General features: G+C 44.9%; 1 protein-coding gene across 1 annotated transcript in view; it reads left to right on the forward strand.

Annotated features, from left to right (window-relative positions):
- DNAH11 (dynein axonemal heavy chain 11) overlaps positions 1-12,338 on the forward strand; it is a 395,178-nt gene that overhangs the window by 28,880 nt on the left and 353,960 nt on the right. The window lies entirely within an intron of this gene.

The raw sequence follows: 12,338 nt of genomic DNA on the forward strand, positions 1-12,338 counted from the left end.
TATGTCACCCAGCCTCCTCCTGAATCTTACAGGGAGCTCTTGTGGCATGCACCAGGGTCTTCTTTCCTCTTCTGCCAAGGGTCGGGAACCCCTGTCCATTCTCCATATATAAGCTCACAAGAGATGAGATTAAAACAACCCAACACGTTTATTGTACAGCTGATAAAAGGCGTAAAAGGCTAGTGGTTTAACCAAGAACTGAATACAGATGATATCGCACAAACACAACAGATATGTAATGCAGTTAAAGCTATGTGCATTACAGCAGGCCTGGATGCTGGGATAGCACAGGGCAATCTCTAGGGGGTAAAGCATTTCAGCTCTATGAATGTGAATTCCCCTTTCTACTTAAAGTGGGTGAAATAAGTATTGAACACGTCACCAAATTAACAAAATAAATACACTACCGTTCAAAATTTTGGGGTCACCCAGACAATTTTTTGTTTTCCATGAAAACTCATACTTTTATTAATCAGATGAGTTGCCAAATGAATTTAAAATCTAGTCCAGACATTGACAAGGTTCAAAAAAAAGATTTTTGTTTGAAATAATAATTTTCTCCTTCAAACTTTGCTTTCGTCAAAGAATGCTCCCTTTGGAGCAATTACAGCATTGCAGACCTTTGGCATTCTAGTAGTTAATTTGCTGAGGTAATCTGGAGAAATTTCACCCCATGCTTCCAGAAGCCCCTCCTATGAGTTGGGTTGGCTTGATGGACACTTTTTGCGCACCATACGGTCAAGCTGCTCCCACAACAGCTCAGTGGGGTTGAGATCTGGTGGCTGCGCTGGCCACTCCATTACAGATAGAATACCACCTGCCTGCTTCTTCCCTAAATAGTTCTTGCCTAATTTGGAGGTGTGCTTTGGGTCATTGTCCTGCTGTAGGATGAAATTGGCTCCAATCAAGCGCTGTCCACAGGATATGGCATGGCGTTGCAAAATGAGTGATAGCCTTCCTTATTCAAAATCCCTTTTACCTTGTACAAATCTCCCACTTTACCAGCACCAAAGCAACCCCAGACCATCACATTACCTCCACCATGCTTGACAGATGGCATCCGGCACTCTTCCAGCATCATTTTAGTTGTTCTGACAAATGTTCCTCCGTGTGATCCAAACACCTCAAACTTGGATTCGTCTGTTCATAACACTTTTTACCAATCTTCGGCTACTTTCACACTTGCAGTTTTTTGCGCTGCGCACCGTGCGCAGTGCAAACGCACATAAAAAGCGCATCATGTGTTTGTGTGCGCTTTTTGCGGTTTTGAGCATGTTTTTTTTTTAAAAAACGCATGCGTTTTTTTGCACAAAAAAACAAGCGCAAAAAAATGCAAGTGTGAAACCAGCCTTACTCTGTCCAATATCTGTGTTCTTTTGCCCATAATAATCTTTTCCTTTTATTATCCAGTCTCAGATATGGCTTTTTCTTTGCCACTCTGCCCTGAAGGCTAGCATCCCTGAGTCGCCTCTTCACTGTAGACGTTGACACTGGCGTTTTGCGAGTACTATTTAATGAAGCTGCCAGTTCAGGACCTGTGAGGCGTCGCTTTCTCAAACTACAGACTCTAAAGTACTTGTCTTGTTGTGCAGCGGGGCCTCCCATTTCTCTTTCTACACTGGTTAGAGCCCGTTTGTGCTCTCCTCTGAAGGGAGTAGTACACATCGTTGTAGGAAATCTTCAGTTTCTTGGCAATTTCTCACATGGAATAGCCTTCATTTCTAAGAACAATAATTGACTGTCGAGTTTCACATGAAAGTTCTTTTTTCTGGCCATTTTGAGAGTTTAATGGAACCAATAAATGTAATGCTCCAGATTCTCAACTAGCTCAAAGGAAGGTAAGGTTTATAGCTTCTCTAATCAGCCAAACTGTTTTTAGCTCTACTAACATACTTGCACAAGGGTTTTTTAAAGGGTATTCTAACCATCCATTAGCCTTCTTACACAGTTAGCAAACACAAAGTACCATAAGAACACTGGAGTGATGGTTGTTGGAAATGGTCCTCTATACCTCTATGAAGATATTGCATTACAAACCAAATGTTTGCAGCTAGAAGAGTCATTTACCACATTAACAATTTATAGTGTATTTCTAAATCATTTAATGTTAGCTTCATTGGAAAAAACTGTGCTTTTCTTTAAAAAATAAGGAAATATTTAATTGACCCTAAACTTTTGAACGGTAGTGTATATTTCTAAAGGTGCTGCTGACATGACTTTCTCGCCAGATGTCGGTACCAACACCTCCAATTTACACAGGGAAAGAAATCAAAACCTAGATTTCCATAAATTAAGTAATGTGTAATGTAAGACAGCGCTTACTGCATGTGTTGGGGGACACTCACTTGGCAACGGTATTCAGTCACACAGGAACAATTTTCTCCATTAAACAGTCTATTTGGTTTATTTAAATATCAGAAACCTCACCGTAGGCCAGGTTACACATCACAGACCTCACATAGTCCATAGCACTTTATAGTATACGGCTTTAACTCGCAGTTACTAAACACGTCGAACTTCTCTCCAGTTACCATGGGTGACCGCATGCCAAACAGTACATTATATACTGTACATCAACGGAACATGATAACCACTGACAGTCTGTTCCAATAGCAGATACTTCTCTGACGTTATAACCCCCATGCTGGAGTTACCTTCCTGGAGCTCTTGCTCCACACACTGACTCCGGTCAGTCCTCTCTCCTGGGGAAGCTGTCTTACTGGGATCACCGTCCTTGTGACCAGGGCACTCCCAACAGTCCAGACCCTCAGAAGATTGGTAGCTCCCCGAGGCAGTGCTGTCACAGACACTAAATATACGGCCTCTCCATGTGCTCTTCAGGAAGTCCACTCCTTGGACCTTCCAACACACAGGCAGAGGTGCACCTATAATGAGGCAGGTTGAGCCAGTTGCCTCAGACGGTATGCAGCTACTGTGCACAGAGGGCGGCATATGCGCTCTGCTACCCGCAGCACCTACAATTTAGCCTCTGCACGCTGATGCTGTGGTTAGCGGGCAGAGGCTTGTAATTGATGAGGTCACAGGAGGGAAGGAGTCAGAGCCTCCTGATCATGTGACCCCTGACTCCTCCCCTCTTGTGACCTCATCACAGGTCCTGTGCGCACAGCCCTCAGTGTATGCAAGACTCTGCTGTGCTGGTTGTCATTGTGCTGGATGAGGGAAGTTTATGTGTGGGGTCAGGGGGGTTGTTTACAGGGTGTACGGAGTGGAGCCGTGCGTGTCTGGGGCGTACAAAACGGAGACCTGTGTGTGCGAAGTGTATGGAGCAGAGCCGTGTGTGTACGAGGTGTATGGAGTAAAGCCGCATGTGTACAAGGTTTATGAAGTGGAGCCATGTGTGTAAAAGGTGTACGGAGCAGAGCTGCATGTGTACGAGGTTTACTGAGTGGAGCCGCGTGTGTGCGAGGTGTATGGAGCGGAGCCGTGTGTGTATGAGGCATAAAAAGTGGAACCATGTGTGTATGAGCCATACGTGTACAAGGTGTATCGTGGGGAGCATTCATACCTCCCAGCAGGGCAGTCACGATTTTAAGAGAGAGAGACTGCCCTGGCCGGGATCTTACTTTTCCCGTGGACACAGGAGTACTTTAACATTCGCACGTGACGTTCCACCGGAAGTGACATGCTAGAAGCTGACCCGAAATGAGTTAATTTCGGGAGGAGATTGTGACAGAACCATGGAGGCACTTCAGGGAATGCTTCAGATCCATCATGGTGTCCTCCTCCGACAGCGCAGACAGCGGGATTGCCTTGGACTCGGGGATGCCGGCCATGTGAGCGGATCATGATATGTCCTGCATTGGGAGGCTCAGGTGGGCACTACAATGGGAGCTGGGCAGCTATAGTATCTTTATAAATCTTTTTTTTCTCTCTGTTCTTTCTTTTTTTCTTTCTCTCTCTCTGTTCTTTCTTTCCTCTATTTCTCTCTTTCTTTCTTTCTCTCTGTTCTTTCTTTCCCCTCTTCCTTTCTCTCTCTGTTTTTTCTTTTTCTCTGTTTTTTCTTTCTCTCTGTTCTTTCTTTCTCTCTGTTCTTTCTTTCTCTCAGTTCTTTTTTCTCTCTGTTCTTTCTTTCTCTCTCTGTTCTTTCTTTCTCTCTCTGTTCTTTCTTTATTTCCTCTTTCTCTCTCTCTCTGTTATTTTTCTCTGTTCTTTCTCTCTCTGTTCTTTCTTTCCCATCTTTCTCTCTTTTCTTTCTTTCCTTTCTTTCTCTCTGTTCTTTCTTTTGCTCTTTTCTTTCTTTCTCTTTCTGTCCCCTCTTTCTTTCTCTAATCTTTCTTTCTTACTCTCTCTAATCTTTCTTTCTCACTCTCTCTCTGTTCTTTCTTTCTCTGTTCTCTTTCCCCTCTTTCTTTCTATTCTTTCTTTCTCTTTCTGTTCTTAGTCTCTGTGTTCTTTCTTTCTTTCTTTCTTTCTTTCTTTCTCTCTCTGCTCTTTCCTTCCCATCTTTCTTTCTCTTTCCCTCTCTGTTCTTTCTTTCTCCTTTCTTTTTTTCTCGCTCTGTTCTTTTTTTTTCTGTCCCCTCTTTCTTTCTTTGTTCTTTCTTTCTCTCTCTCTCTTTCTCTCTTCTTTCTTTCTTTCTTTCTTTCTTTCCACTTTCTCTCTCTCTCGGGTCTTTCTTTCTTTCTTTCTTTCCCCTCTTTCTTTCTTTCTTTCTTTCTTTCTTTCTCTCTCTCTCTCTGTTCTCTTCTCTTTCTTTCTTTCCCCTCTTTTTCTTTCTTTTACCTCTTTCTTTCTCTTTCTTTTTCTCTGTTCTTTCTTTCTTTTCCCTCTTTCTTTCTCTCTCCCTCTCTGTTCTTTCTTTCTTTTCCCTCTTTCTTTCTCTCACCCTCTCTGTTCTTTCTTTCTTTCTTTCCCCTCTTTCTTTTTTTCTCTCTGTTCTTTTTTCTGTTCCCTTTCTTTCTCTGTTTCTTTCTTTTTTCTTTCTTTCTCTCTCTGTTCTTTCTTTCTTTCTTTCTTTCCCCTCTTTCTTTCTTTCTTCCTTTCTTTCTCTCTCTGTTTGTTTTCTTTTTTTTCTCTCTCTCTCTGTTCTTTCTTTCTTTTCCTCAGTACCAGTCAGTGTGCCCACAGTACTAGTAGAATAAGAGGGGTAGGAAACTAGGTGGCACTGGTCACATTGAGCCTCTCATACTTTTACTCGTGTTTAATCATATGCCCTGAGCACCCCCATAAAGTGGGCCAGCCCCAGACAACAGGTTACAAACAAATCACTATTACTATCAGTCCAAGTGGACAATTATATACGTAAAGTTAATGATATCCCTGTGCCAAGCAGTGTGGATGATCAGAATACACTGAGGAGACCAGAGCAGCGGGGTATGGGGATAAGAATTATATGGGGCCCATTATACTGTATGTAGTAATAAATGGGGCCCATTATACTGTATAGAGCATTATATGGAGAATTATGTGGGGATAGGTGATGACTTTCTGTTTGTTGTGGATCTGACCTCTGGGACCCCCATGATCCTGGGAAATGTAGCTTTGAAGAGCACCGCTTTGAAGAGCACCATGTAAATGGAGCTGTGGCCAATCATGCACACTGTGGTGCCATTCACATGTGGCTCTTCTAATTACTCCTTTAAGAGAGTGATGAGGGGACGACAAAGTATAGCAAAAATTCACTGATCGGGGCTGATGAGTGTTATAGTTTGTGGGCTGTGGGATTTGTGTGGCAGGGCTTCATTTTTGTCCTAGTCCGGCCCTGTGCCAGGCCTACCATTGCCATTAACTGTGTTGTTTTTGTATGTGTGTTATGACGCTGACACTATGTAGCTGTAGCCACCCCCACAAGTGGGCGGTGTATGCGTGGTTAGTAAGCCCTGCCCAGCTCTCCAACTAACCCTGTGAGCCTCCCTTATAAGTAAACAATCAACAACAAAGCTCATAGGATTACAGGTTCTAGAGCAACATTACTGGCTTACAGCGCAGAGGATCTCCTCTGCAACACATACCGGCCATTCACAATGACGCCAGTCACTGTCTCACTATCATAGTTGTGCCTTCATGCGTATCCTGAGGAGCACATACAGCGCCTCCTAGCTGTAACAGGGGTCACTGCCTCACAGTAATAATTAGAAATGACACAGGGAAAAAGTATTAAACAAGTTTACTGAAATGTAATTACTACTTTATACTAAAGCCTTTGTTGGTAATGACAGCTTCAAGATGACCTCTGTATGGAGAAACTAGTCACATGCATTGCTCATGTGTGATTTGGCCCATTCTTCCACATAAACACTCTTCATATCCTGAAGGTCCCTTTGACTCCTTCTATGAACTCTGAGCTTTAGTTCCTTCCATAAATGTTCTATTGGATTCCGGTCCGGTGATTGGCTGGACCATTCTAGCAGCTTTATATTCTTTCTCTGATTTGAAAAAATGAGGGTTCCCTTGGCTGTGTATTTGGGTTCATTGCCTTGCTGAAATGTCCACCTTCATTTCATTTCATTTCATCTTCATCAACCTGGTAGATGGCAGCAGATTTTTGTCAAGAATGTTTCAGTGCATTTGTCCATTCATCTTCCCATCAACAATATGAAGTTTGCCAGTACCGTATGCTGAAAAACAGCCCTACAACATGATGTTCCCACATCCAAAACTCACTGTTGGTATGGTGTTTTGGGGGTAATATGCAGTGCCTTTTGGCCTCCAAACATGCTGTACATTATGGCATCCAAATAGTTCAATTTTATTCTTAACTGACCAGACTACAAGTGCATCTTACAAAGTTAAATTATCATCAAAAAGTCAATTTACTTCAGTTCTTCAATGCAAAAAATGAAACTCCTATATAGAGTCATTACAAACAGAGTGATGTATTTCAAGTGTTTATTTCTGTTAATGTTGATGATGTTTTTTTTCTTTGGCCATGGATCTGCTGCATAACTTGGCAGATCAAGTGTCCAGTTTGACGCAGATGGCGCAGGACTTTTCTGTGAGTCATCAGTCCCTTGTCATGTCTCAGACCCACTTACAGAGAGAACTGACTGAGACTATTAAGACCATGCAGGGAAACACCTCTCATATTGTTTATCCACCAGTTAACTCTGTAGATGTTATTTTGCACTCTCCTGAACCCTCAGTTAAACTTCCTGACACATTTTCTGGCGAAAAAGATAAATTTCATATATTCAAGGAGAGTTGTAAATTATGGTTTTCTCTTAGACCCCGATCGTCTGGGGATGAGACTCAGCGGGTGAGGATTGTTATCTCCTTACTTAGGGAGGGTCCCCAATCCTGGGCTTTTTCGTTGCCCCCTACTGCCCCTGAACGGATGTCGATAGATAGGTTCTTTGAGGCCCTAGGACTTATTTATGACGAACCGGACCATGTTAGGGTGGCAGAGGACACTATTTTGGGTCTGGGGCAAGGGAAGCACTCAGCCGAATGGTACAGCTCCGAATTCCGTCGATGGTCCACTGAGGTGTCCTGGGACGACTCTGCACTGAGATGTCTGTTCAGGAAGGGACTGTCGGATTGCTTGAAGGACGCTCTGGCTCTCCATCCACCTCCCAGTTCATTGGAGGAGGCTATGAGTCAGGCTATCCGTATGGATCGGAGACTGCGGGAGAGAGGTGTTACTCAGCGAGGGGTTCCGTTTTTCCCTGCTAACCCTGATGTTTTGCTTCCATCTGAACCTATGGAGGTGGGAGCCACCAACCCCCAGGAGAAAGAGAGGAGACGGCAACGTGATGGAAAATTGTGTTTTTACTGCGTAGATCCCGGACATTGGAAAAAAGACTGCCCCTCCTGTCCTCCGACTAACAAGCGGCTGAGTCTGGGTGATAATCGTGGAGGTCACCCAGACTCTCAGGTACCTTTTTCTTCCTTTTCAAGAGTACTGCTAAAGGTGGAACTTGGTGTTGACAACGGCTTTTTCCATACTTCAGCTTTTGTAGACTGTGGGTCATCCCTGAACCTGATTGACTCTAAGCTGGTGGCTCGCTGTAGATTAGGGACAGTTAGGTTGGGGACTCCCTTAAAAATTGTGGCTATTGATTCTACACCTCTCACTAAGGATGGTCTCCATTTCATTTCTAAAGAATTTACCCTCAGGGTGGGGGCCCTACACCAGGAGCGCATGTCATGCTTTGTTTTGGATAACCTCCCTGCTGGCCTGGTGTTAGGGTTTCCCTGGTTGCAAAGGCATAACCCAGTTATTGACTGGGGGTCCCGGGATATTGTTAAATGGGGACCTGGGTGTTCTGAAAATTGTCTTGCTACTGTGTCTATGTCATCCGTCAACCTGGAGGGTATTCCGGAGTACCTAAAGGGTTTTAAGGATGTGTTCTCCGAAAAGGAGGCTGAGGTTCTACCACCACACCGCCCATTCGATTGTGCCGTGGATCTTGTTCCCGGGGCCAAATTGCCCAAAGCCCGGCTGTACAATCTCTCTGGCCCTGAGCGGGTTGCTATGAAGGAGTATATCTCTGAGAGCCTCCGCAAAGGGCATATACGGCCATCTGTCTCTCCCATGGCAGCGGGGTTCTTTTTTGTAAAAAAAGAAGGATGGTGGTTTACGCCCATGTCTCGATGTTCGAGAATTGAATAAAATAACCATAAGAAACGCTTACCCCCTCCCACTGATACCTGATTTGTACAATCAATTGTCAGGGGCCAGGTGGTCCTCTAAGTTGGACCTCAGGGGAGCATACAATCTCATCCGTATGCGGGAGGGGGATGAATGGAAAACTGCGTTTCTCACCTCTGAGGGTCTGTTTGAAAATTTGGTTATGCCCTTCGGTTTGACTACCGCACCAGCGGTATTCCAGAATTTCATTAACCATGTTTTTTCTGATTTTATTGGACGTTTTGTAGTTGTTTATCTTGACGATATACTTATATATTCTTCTGATAGACAAAGTCATATGGGTCATCTGCATGTGGTTCTCCAGAGGCTCAGGGAGAACTCACCCTTTGCCAAATTGGAGAAGTGTTCATTTTTTACTCAAGAAGTGTCCTTTCTAGGGGTCATTCTGTCCGCTGAGGGGTTTCGTATGGACCCTAGGAAGGTACAGGCCATTGTGGATTGGGTGCAACCCAGAGATCACAAGGGTCTTCAGCGATTTCTGGGTTTCGCCAATTATTACAGAAAATTCATCAAGGGGTTCTCTCAAGTGGTCAAACCCCTCACTGATCTCACCCAAAAGGGAGCGGATCTTAAAAACTGGTCAGCTCCAGCTGTGGCGGCGTTTTCTTTGTTAAAAGAACGTTTCATGACTGCGCCGGTACTGGTGCAACCTGACTTGTCTAAACCATTCATCGTAGAAGTGGATGCCTCTGAGGTGGGAGTGGGGGCTGTGTTGTCCCAGGGGCCCACCACATTAACTAACTTAAGACCCTGTGCCTTCTTTTCTAAAAATTTTTCCTCTGCTGAAAGGAATTATGATGTGGGTAACCGAGAGTTGTTGGCCATTAAATTGGCTTTTGAAGAATGGAGGCATTTTTTGGAGGGGGCTGTCCATCGTATCACTGTCATTACAGATCACAAGAATCTGTCTTACATCGAATCCGCCAAACGTCTGACTCCGAGAAAGGCAAGGTGGTCACTTTTTTTTCCCCCGATTTCAGTTTTCCATCACTTTCAGACCAGATTCCAAGAATGTGAAGGCGGATGCCTTGTCTCGCAGCCTAGATCCGGTATCGCCTCCGGAGCCTCCTTCCTCCATTCTTCAGCGCGGGGTGGTGGTGGCTTTGGTGTCCCAGAGATTGGAGCAGGAGATTCGTGAGGCCCAATCTCTTGCTCCCCCATCCATACCTGAAAATAAGCTCTTTGTGCCTGTCCAGTATCGGTTAAGGGTGCTTCGGGAGTTCCACGACTCAGCTCTGAGTGGGCATCCAGGAATCTCAGCCACTCGTAAAGCCATCACTAGGCTGTTCTGGTGGCCCTCGTTGACTTCTGACGTCACTGGTTTTGTGTCCTCCTGTGAAACTTGTGCCCGCGCTAAAGCCTCCCACAACTGGCCGGCCGGGGAATTGGTGCCACTGCCAATTCCGGATAGACCGTGGACTCACTTGTCCATGGATTTTATCACCGATCTCCCACCCTCTAATGGCAAAACCGTGATCTGGGTAGTGGTGGATAGGTTCAGTAAACAAGCACATTTTGTACCCTTAATGGGCCTTCCTAATGCTGAGACTCTATCTAAGCTATTCATTGAGCATGTGATTCGGTTGCATGGTGTGCCTGTCAGTGTGGTGTCTGATAGAGGGGTGCAATTCGTGTCAAAATTCTGGAGAGCTTTTTGTAAAAGGCTGGGCATCAGTCTGACCTTTTCATCGGCCTACCATGCCGAGACCAATGGTCAGACTGAAAGGACCAATCAGTCTTTAGAGCAGATCCTGCGGTGTCTTGTCACATCCAGACAGGATTATTGGTGCTCTGTGATACCTATGGCGGAATTCGCCTTCAATAATCATGTCAATCAGTCTACTGGTACTTCTCCTTTCTTCTGCAACTATGGGTTTCACCCTCATTTTGGTGAATTCTCCAGACTAGGTTCGGAGTGTCCAGGGGCTGATTCAGCCTTTTTGCGGTTGGAGGAGGTTTGGAGGGAAGTTCAGAGAAACATTGGGGAGGCTCAGGGCAAATATAAGTTTTTTGCGGATAAACGGCGCTCGGTGGGGCCGACTTATCAGGTGGGGGATAAGGTATGGTTATCCACCAAAAACATAAGGCTGAGAATTCCCTCTGCTAAGTTAGGTCCCAAGTTTATTGGTCCGTATGAAATTTTAGAGGTGATTAATCCTGTGGTCTTTCGCCTGCGGTTGCCTCCGTCATTACGGATTCCTAATGTGTTCCATAAAGCGCTTCTGAAGCCGTCGGTGCCTTCCTCTGACGAGTCTCCCTCGCACCCGCCGCCTGTTATGGTAGATGGGCAGACCGAGTATGAGGTGGAACAGGTGGTGGATTCTTGTATGCTCCGTCGTTCACTTCAGTACTTGGTCCATTGGAAAGGATACGGTCCTGAGGATCGGTCATGGGTGCCGGCGCGTTCTGTCCATGCGGATCGGTTGGTCCGGGCCTTTCACGCTCGTCATCCAGGGAAGCCTGGGGGTCCAGTGGCCCCCCATTGAGAGGGGGGTACTGTCATGGTCCAGTCCGGAGTTTATCTTCTGCTGTCTTCACTCCGGACTGGTCATGCGGGGGTTAATCTCCTCAGCCTCGTTCTGGAGCTAGCTGGGCATTTTCAATCCCTCACAGCCTGCTGACCAGTGTTAGTGATAGCTCAAGCTTGCAGTTTAGAGCCGCTGACCCTTGTACCCTGGTGATCCTCCTGCCTTTGACTGATATTCACGTGTATGACCCGGACTGATTTCTGACCCCGTCTCTTTGTATTCGTCTCTGCTGTTACGTTCCTTCTCTGGCATCTGACTCCCTGGCTTGTACCCCGACCACGTATTTCGTCTCACGTTTTGGACCCCGTACTCATGTTCTGGCTTTCTGACTCTCGGCTTTGGTATTTTGACTACGTGTATTGCTGCTCCTTCTGGTACGTCTGCTCCTGCTAGTTTCTGACTCGGTTCGTCTGACTATTCTCTCTCGTTACCTGTGGCACCTGTGCTGTTGCTCAGGGTTGCTGCTCTTAGTGTGTAACCTCTCTTCCCTCACCAGCTCCCCCTGGTGGAGGTTTCACTACAATTACTACACGTAAATTAAGTTATGGACATCTTTGGTTTGATTTCTTTACCTGTGTGAATTAGATGTGTTGTTGTTACCGACATCTGGAGAGCATTTCATGTCAATAGCACCTTTAGAAATATATTAACTTAGAAAATGGGTAACGTGTTCAAAACTTATTTCAGTCACTGTATATATTCTTGAAGTGCTAATAACATTACTTTTATACAAAAATACTTTTTGGTTGTTGTGAAAATGATTCATGGAACAGCACTTTTAATGTCTGAAAAGCAATAATAGCACTGCAGACTATGTCAGGTATTAGAAAGTCTGATGGAAATCCAAGCAGACCTCATTAATGCAACTAGGAGCAAAGACTAGATAGCTGTGCATTATTCAGCGGAATATTAAGATTTTATATACATACATTTGGATTATGGATATGTAAGGCAGCACATTATTTTCAGATTTCTCTGTTTGTTTTGTGTCACCTTTACCTTTGGTCACATCCCCCTATGAGGATCACACAAGAGCCACCATGTGCGTCATTTATTCAGTGGAATCTATTCAGTATTTTAATGAGCACTTTAGACGAAAGCCTGAAAGGTAGCGCTGGCACCTGGTACTTCACCACTAGTCCTCTCTGCACTAATTATGCTGCACAGAATAACTGTAGACTACAAAAAAAGCATGAATG

Source organism: Dendrobates tinctorius, unplaced genomic scaffold (genome assembly GCF_039654945.1).
Source record: "Dendrobates tinctorius isolate UK_male_01 unplaced genomic scaffold, ASM3965494v1 ptg000070l, whole genome shotgun sequence".
NCBI classification, from domain to species: domain Eukaryota; kingdom Metazoa; phylum Chordata; class Amphibia; order Anura; family Dendrobatidae; genus Dendrobates; species Dendrobates tinctorius.